The sequence below is a fragment of the Zalophus californianus genome, chromosome 13, assembly GCF_009762305.2.
Source record: "Zalophus californianus isolate mZalCal1 chromosome 13, mZalCal1.pri.v2, whole genome shotgun sequence".
Classification (NCBI taxonomy): Eukaryota; Metazoa; Chordata; class Mammalia; order Carnivora; family Otariidae; genus Zalophus; species Zalophus californianus.
The window spans coordinates 30,437,068-30,444,286 of NC_045607.1; the positions used below are offsets into that span (position 1 = coordinate 30,437,068).

At 42.0% G+C, this 7,219-nt stretch overlaps 1 pseudogene; it reads left to right on the forward strand.

Moving 5' to 3' along the window:
- The first annotated feature begins 217 nt into the window (after nt 1-217).
- Nucleotides 218-6,746, forward strand: LOC113934693 (annotated as a pseudogene).
- The last annotated feature ends 473 nt before the right edge of the window (nt 6,747-7,219 follow it).

A 7,219-nucleotide genomic window follows, 5' to 3' on the forward strand; every position in this document is an offset into this window, starting at 1 on the left:
AAAAGCTCTCAGGTATCTTGCACTTGAAGATTATATCAGGATATTTGCTAAATAACTAGAGAGTTAGAGCTGAATCCCAAGCAGCTGGTTTCTGGTCCAGTTTACCTTTCATTAACCTGATTATCACTGCCTTATTTTATTTTCCTATATATATATATTATATCCAGGTTTTACTGCAAACATTACTGAGGATCCTCTAAGGTGCCACATTGTAACAATGATTCAGCTGACAGCTACCCGTGCAAGCACACTTATTCATGAGCCAGTGCATATCCAAGCTACAGGCCTGCCTCCCTCTCAGATAGTGATTCTTCAGGCATCTGAAAGATGAAAAGGGGAACCTGTTTCATTCTCAAGCTTACTATAAGGCCAATGAAGTTGGTGAGGTAGACCTGGAGCATGCCCCCTCACTGGGAGGTGTCTACATAGGAGTCCACCCTATGGGTCTCTTCTGGTCCCTGAAACCTGAAAATTTTTAACAAAATTGTTGAAAAGAGATGTGATGAATAGCCCCTTCCTGGTCCAAATAAAACTTTATGATTCAAATTTACTATTAACTGACATCGCCACCACCGCTCCAAAAGTCAGCCTGACTTTGGAGAGGTGGTACATAGCACCTGGTATCAAACAGATCCAAGTTCAAGAAGGCCACCTTTGGGGATCCCTCCTGGTGAGTAGAATTAACTTGGTTACTTTCATCCTTGTGTTTCCTCTTTCGAGTGCCTAATCCTTCTAGAGGTTTAACTTGGATATGGATAGTACATAGTGTAGTCCTTTCCAGCCTTAGAATCAGGGCTAATTCTGGGTCAGAACAAGAATATGGTGATGCCCATTCCAACTCAAGTTTGATCTCAACAATTCTGGAGCTTGTCTAAGGATATGACTAACATGTAGTTTATGGAATCCCTGCATTATGGGGTTTCATAGCTTTGGATTTATGTGAAATCCATCTGTATTGAAGCCTACCTGAAGACCCACATCCTGATATCGTGGAACTGTGTCCCAGCTTCTTTTGGGAGTTCTGTCTTGTCTGAGTTTCAACTTAGATATAGGTCATTGCATGCAATAAGCTGATGATACAATGGACTGAAATACTGCAACAAATATAGAGGATACAAAGAGACTCTATATCCTCTAGTTTATATATATATTCTATAAATATGAATATTCCATAAATCCACAGATAATATAACCTGCTCCCTAATGGCCATAAAACCTACTAGAAAAGTCAGTTTCCCACAGTGATCTCCACATATCAATAAGTGGTTCAAAACATCTACTGGTACATTTCTCAGGATTTATTGTGGGACCGAATGAAGCAAAGTTAATTTCCCAGAAGTAGCCCTCGACAGGTCCAGGTCTCAGGTGTGTCTGAGATCCCCTTCTTCAGGCATGAGCTTTGATCCGGGACACAGCCATCATATCATCAGGATGTACTGCGCCTCTCTCTGCTTTCAGAAACATAATCACTGTGTAGAAGTGAGATGGGTAAAGGAAGCCTGAAGTGTTAGAGGTGGTTCCTGACAGCAAGAGTTATAGATGATGTAGAAGGAATAAAAGATTTCCTTTCCAAAATCGTCATGACCCATGCAGTTGTTTGGATAAATCTCAATATTTTTACACCCCTAGCACACACATCACTGTGTGTAGGTATCAGGAGCTAAGTGGCACAAATGTCTGTCCACCTCGTTAAAAATCTATCGGTGCAGACCTCCCACCTTGGGATGATGTGCTGCATTAAAGGGTGCTATCTGTGAATCTTCTTGGACACTGCACGTGCTGTGTGTCCTGCTTGTTCTGTGGGGGATACAAAAGAGCTTTGAGCTGTGTGGGGCCAAAAGTGGTTGAGTCAGTTCTCAAAACAGTTCTCAACTACAACATTCTTCCATGATAAGAGGCTCAGCACTCTTAAGTCCTCCCTCTTCCTGTCAGTCAGGAGATGAAAAGCACCTTTATTCATTTATTGAAGTGGTCTTTTAAAGCCAAGATACATTTAGTATCATTTTATTTCTCCTTCTCTCAAGGTGAGAAAACATAGCAATGTTTTGTTTTGAAAATTCCCAATACTCCTTTAAATCAAATCACTCTTCTTTCTTCTTTCTTTTTTCTTTTTATTTTTAAGTAACCTCTTACTTACTTATCTCCTTAAGTAACCAACATGGGGCTTCCACTCACAACCCCAAGATCAAGAGTCTCATGCTCTCCTGACTGAGCCAGCCAGGTGCCCCCATGGATGGGACCAGTTTTTCTTAGTTAAAATCACTTACCTGAGAATAGGGCGCGCCCAGTAAGTGCATCATAAAATTTTTTCTACTTTATTTAGGAAACTAGCTGCCTACACAGAGCATGAGTGTAGAATGATACTCTGACCATCCCTACTTTTTACAATGTGTTAAGCTGCAGTAATAAACAAATTGTTATTGCATGGAAGAACTCATCATTTACATCTGCTTGGCTGCAAGATTTCATCCCTATATAGTCAGAGGAATGGAACAGAGCAGAGTTAAGTTGGGATTTTAGCTAAAATAGTTATTTCAATAGCTTTTTTTGAAGACATATACTTTTGAAGCCTTTTTTTTTTTGAGTTATATATACTTTGAAAACCTAATTAAATCTGTAGAAGCTTTCATTAGTAAAATGCACACATAGGGACACTTGAGTGGCTCAGTTGGTTAAGCATCCTACTCTTGGTTTTGGCTCAGGTCATGATCTCAGGGTTGTAAGACTGAGCCCCATGTCAGGCTCTGTGCTGAGCGTGGAGCCTGCTTAAGATTCTCTCCCTTTCCCTCCACCCCTCCCTATGCCATCCCCACCCCAGATTGCACGCTCTCTCTCCTAAAAAAAAAAAAAAAGAACATATAGACCTATATTTTGCATATCATTTCACGACCTTCATTGATTTCCTAAAGCCTAATTGTGTACCTTTTCATAGGTTAAAAAGCCCTTGCCTAATTTCAATGGCTTTCTTTACACCAATACTATAGAAATGAACTACTGTGAGTCCACCGGACCCCTTGGCTACAGAGATTAAACGTGTTCAGTGAACATGGTTCCCAATCAACCTTCCTGATATTATGTTCCATGAATGTATCCAATCAGCTTTAATTCTGCCCCAGATCCAAGGCTGAAAACTTGGAGATTCTACTGAAAATTTATGCTTCGGGGCGCCTGGGTGGCTCAGTCGTTAAGCGTCTGCCTTCGGCTCAGGTCATGATCCCAGGGTCCTGGGATCGAGCCCCGCATCGGGCTCCCTGCTCAGCGGGAAGCCTGCTTCTCCCTCTCCCACTCCCCCTGCTTGTGTTCCCTCTCTCACTGTGTCTCTCTCTGTCAAATAAATAGATAAAATCTTAAAAAAAAAAATTTATGCTTCAATTCCAGAATTTGTGGTGCATTTCTTTGTGTTGTCATATTTCTCTTCTCTTTTCCTTCCTTTCCCTTCATACCCAGTTCTGTTTTGTTTTGTTCTTTCTCAGGAGAGGGCCGTTTCCCAAGGGTAATTGACTTGTTTGGTGGTATTGGTGGACTGATTGAATTCCGGGCCAGTCTCCTGGCCAGTCATGGCTTTGTTGCCTTGGCCTTGGCTTACTTTAACTCTGAAGAATTGCCTTCCCAACCAGAAAAGACAGAATTAGAATATTTTGAGGAAGCTGTCAACTTTCTCCTGAGACATCCTAAGGTAATTTTTGCCTTTTATTTTATTTTTATTTATTATTTTTTTAAGATTTTATTTATTTATTTGACACACAGAGAGAGACAGCAAGAGCAGGAACACAAGCAGGGGGAGCGGGAGAGGGAGAAGCAGGCTTCCCGTTGAGGAGGGAGCCCGATGCGGGGCTCGATCCCAGGACCCTGGGATCATGACCCGAGCCGAAGGCAGATGCTTAATGACTGAGCCACCCAGGCGGCCCTGCCTTTTCTTTTAATCCCTGTTTTTAAATAACCATAACACCCTGTGGCTTCCCTTAACTTCCAAGTATGATTCTCCTCAGTGAACTTGAAATTCTATGACATATCCATATTATTCACATGATTTATTTCACATCCAATGCCTTTTGCTCAGAAAGACAAAACAGGAAGTTAGCCTGTGTCCATGATGGAATCAAAACACAATGGCTTTATTTATTTATTTATTTATTTGTCAGAGGGAGAGAGAGCACAAGAGTGGGAGAGAGAGAAGCAGGCTTCCCGCCAAGCAGGGAGTCCGAAGCAGGGCTCGATCCCAGGACCCTGCGATCATGGCCTGAGCTGAAGGCAGATGCCTAACGACTGAGCCACCCAGGCGCCCCTTAAATAGCTATTTTTGATGCATATGATGGAGTTGTCTTTGAACTATCACATAGGTGATGTTATTGTGCTGAGTTTTCTGCTTGGCTTAGATAAGAAATGAGGAGGTTACGTGATTCTGCTGTTCGCTTTCTTAGCCTGGTTGCCCTTGTACTTGTTGCATGGCTTTTCCATCAGTGTTCTTACCAGTGTCGCTTAGATAGTCAATACCTAATGAGACCTGGAAACCAGATTTCTTTCCTAGGCTCTTAGTACTTGCACTAAGCCTGCTTCATGCTCTCTCTTCTGTGAGAGGAGAGACCACCCATTATTTCAATTCCTTATAGGCCTTATTTCTCCATCTGTTGATTTTAAGTGTCTTCTAAGCATTCTAAATTCCCTGATCCCAAATTTGGTGGCAGAAATTATAACAGGAGTTAGTGTTCTGCCAAAAGCCTGCACATAACTGAGTCACTTTTTTGTTGTTGTTGTTCATCCGTGTTATACTTCCTTTTACTTTGTCTTCCCTGGCCACATCCATTCTGAGTTCTCACCTCTCATTGCCTAAACTATGACTCTATATCTTTTATATTAAGACATAGAACTTCAGAGCTTGAAAGGTCTTTTTAATTCAAAAGGAGATGATTGCAGTCACCTTCTTAATATACCAGGATAGGACCTCAGGTAGAATGTATTGGCCTTACAAAGAGGCTGAAAAAATATGTAGCAAAGGGGAATAGGTTCAGATCCATCAGAATTTATCCCCTGGGACTGGATACATGCCCCATAAAATAAAAAGAGAATGGTCTCTATCATTCTACACGATACAGCATACAATCAATGCCTTTCCTTCTTATTTGTTCCCATTGTCTTGGTATAAAGATCCAAATTGTAGCCTATTTCCTCTGAGAATCTCTCTCTGATTCTGCCTTTATTCCCTGCTAATCTGGAGTGGCAGCCTGGCCTATGTGCATTCTTATACCACAGAATTTGTAAGCTACTCTAATTGTCTGGTTTTTTTCCCCTCCTGTCTCTCCATCTGGCAGTGAGTTCCTTGATGATAAGAGATGATTTACCCCTTTCCTTCCTCTGTGTCCCCCAGTGGTTAGTACAGTGTGGATGATCTAAAAATGCTTGCTTGGGGGCACCTGGGTGGCTCAGTTGGTTAAGTGTCTGCCAGGGTCCTGGGATCCCAGGGTCCTGGGATTGAGCCCCGCATCGGGCTCTCTGCTCAGCAGGGGAGTCTGCTTCTCCCTCTCCCTCTGCCTGCTTCTCTGCCTGCTTGTTCTCTCTCTCTGTCAAATAAATAAATAAAATCTTAAAAAAAAAATTCTTGCTTGATGACTGATGGTGGAAGAGGAAGCAGAGCCAAGCCTCCTTTATGAAACCTTTCTCTAAAGGAGAAACCCTCCAGGGAAACCACAGCAGAGGTTTCTGCTCACATTTCCATGCTCTGTTCTACTAAACTCATTCTTTTTCTCAGTCTTTTCCTATAGAGTACCCTTTTCTCTGAACTTCTAGAGACCCCAGAATTGGTGCAACAGAGTTTACCGATCAACTGTACCCTGACTCATATTATTCACAAGAGTTACGTGCCTCTTTCTTATTTTTCCTACTACATTGGTATTTCTTTAGGGCATTTTAAACTCAGCACCTAACACCAGGCTGAATGCATAGTATTTAATTTGGAAGGAACCTGACATGTTCTTGAAGGAGTATTTCCTTTGAACATTCATTCTGTATTCCAGAACTCTAGAACTGGGCATGTGGGTGGGATTAGTCCTTGCTTGGCTCCCACTGGCCATTCAAGTTCTTTGGTTGTTTGAGATGGTAGGGTTTTGCTAAATGGTGGACAGAGTCAACATCTCATTTCCATTATTTTCAGGTCCTCGGCCCAGGCATTGGGATAGTTTCCATAAGCAAAGGTGCAGAGATTGGACTCTCCATGGCTATTCGCCTAAAACCAGTCAAAGCCACCGTGCTTATTAATGGGCCCAACTTCGTATTTAGCATTCCACAGGTATATTGTGGTCAGATAAGTCGGCCCTTGCCCTTCTCTCTACAATTGCTATCCATCGACACCTTAGGGTTAGCAGAGTTCCAGCACAGCTTTGAGGAAACTAGAAGTGAAGCCAGTGAGACTTCTCTTCCCATTGAAAAGGCCCAGGGACATTTCCTTTTCATTGTGGGAGAAGATGATAAGAATATCAACAGCAAAGCGTATGCTAAGCAAGCCACAGAACAGTTGCGAAGATAAGGGAAGAACGAACAACTCGACCCTGCTATCTTACCCTGGGGCAGGCCACCTCCTAGAGCCTCCCTATTCCCCACTATGCTGTGCCTCAAAGATCTCCAATCTCCACCTATTCATGCACTGGGGTGGAAGGGTGACCCCACACACCGCTGCCCAGGAGCATTCTTGGAAGGAGATACAGAAGTTTCTCAGGAAGCACCTTGTTCCAGTTGTGACCAGTCAACTCTGAGAAGAGAAGATATCCTGAGAAACAGAGAAGCAATACCAGACCTTCACTTGATTTTCATGAACAATGTCTTTGATTTCTTATTGTGGGAGGTTATACTAAGAAAAAGCAGGAGGGTGACAGTGGTCATGTCTTGACTTTGGAAAGGGAAAATGGTTTCCATTTAATCCAATATCATACATGGAGAGTTTTACATTTTTTTAAAAATAAGGGTAGGGCTCTACCTGCCCTAAAATATTCTGGTTTATTGTTATAACAATTGTTTGGTGGGAAAAAAATGACCAAAATGAATGACAGAATCTCCTGGTTTGTAAAACAGATATGAGTAGAATCAGGTGCTGATATTTGTTGATTTCTTAAAACTCAAATGAAATATGTTTAAATTTCTCATATTTGAAAATATGCTCATGGTTCATGGTTACTTCATTGTCATTGAAAAACTAGAGCTGGGTAAATGAATTTATTACTTTAAGGCA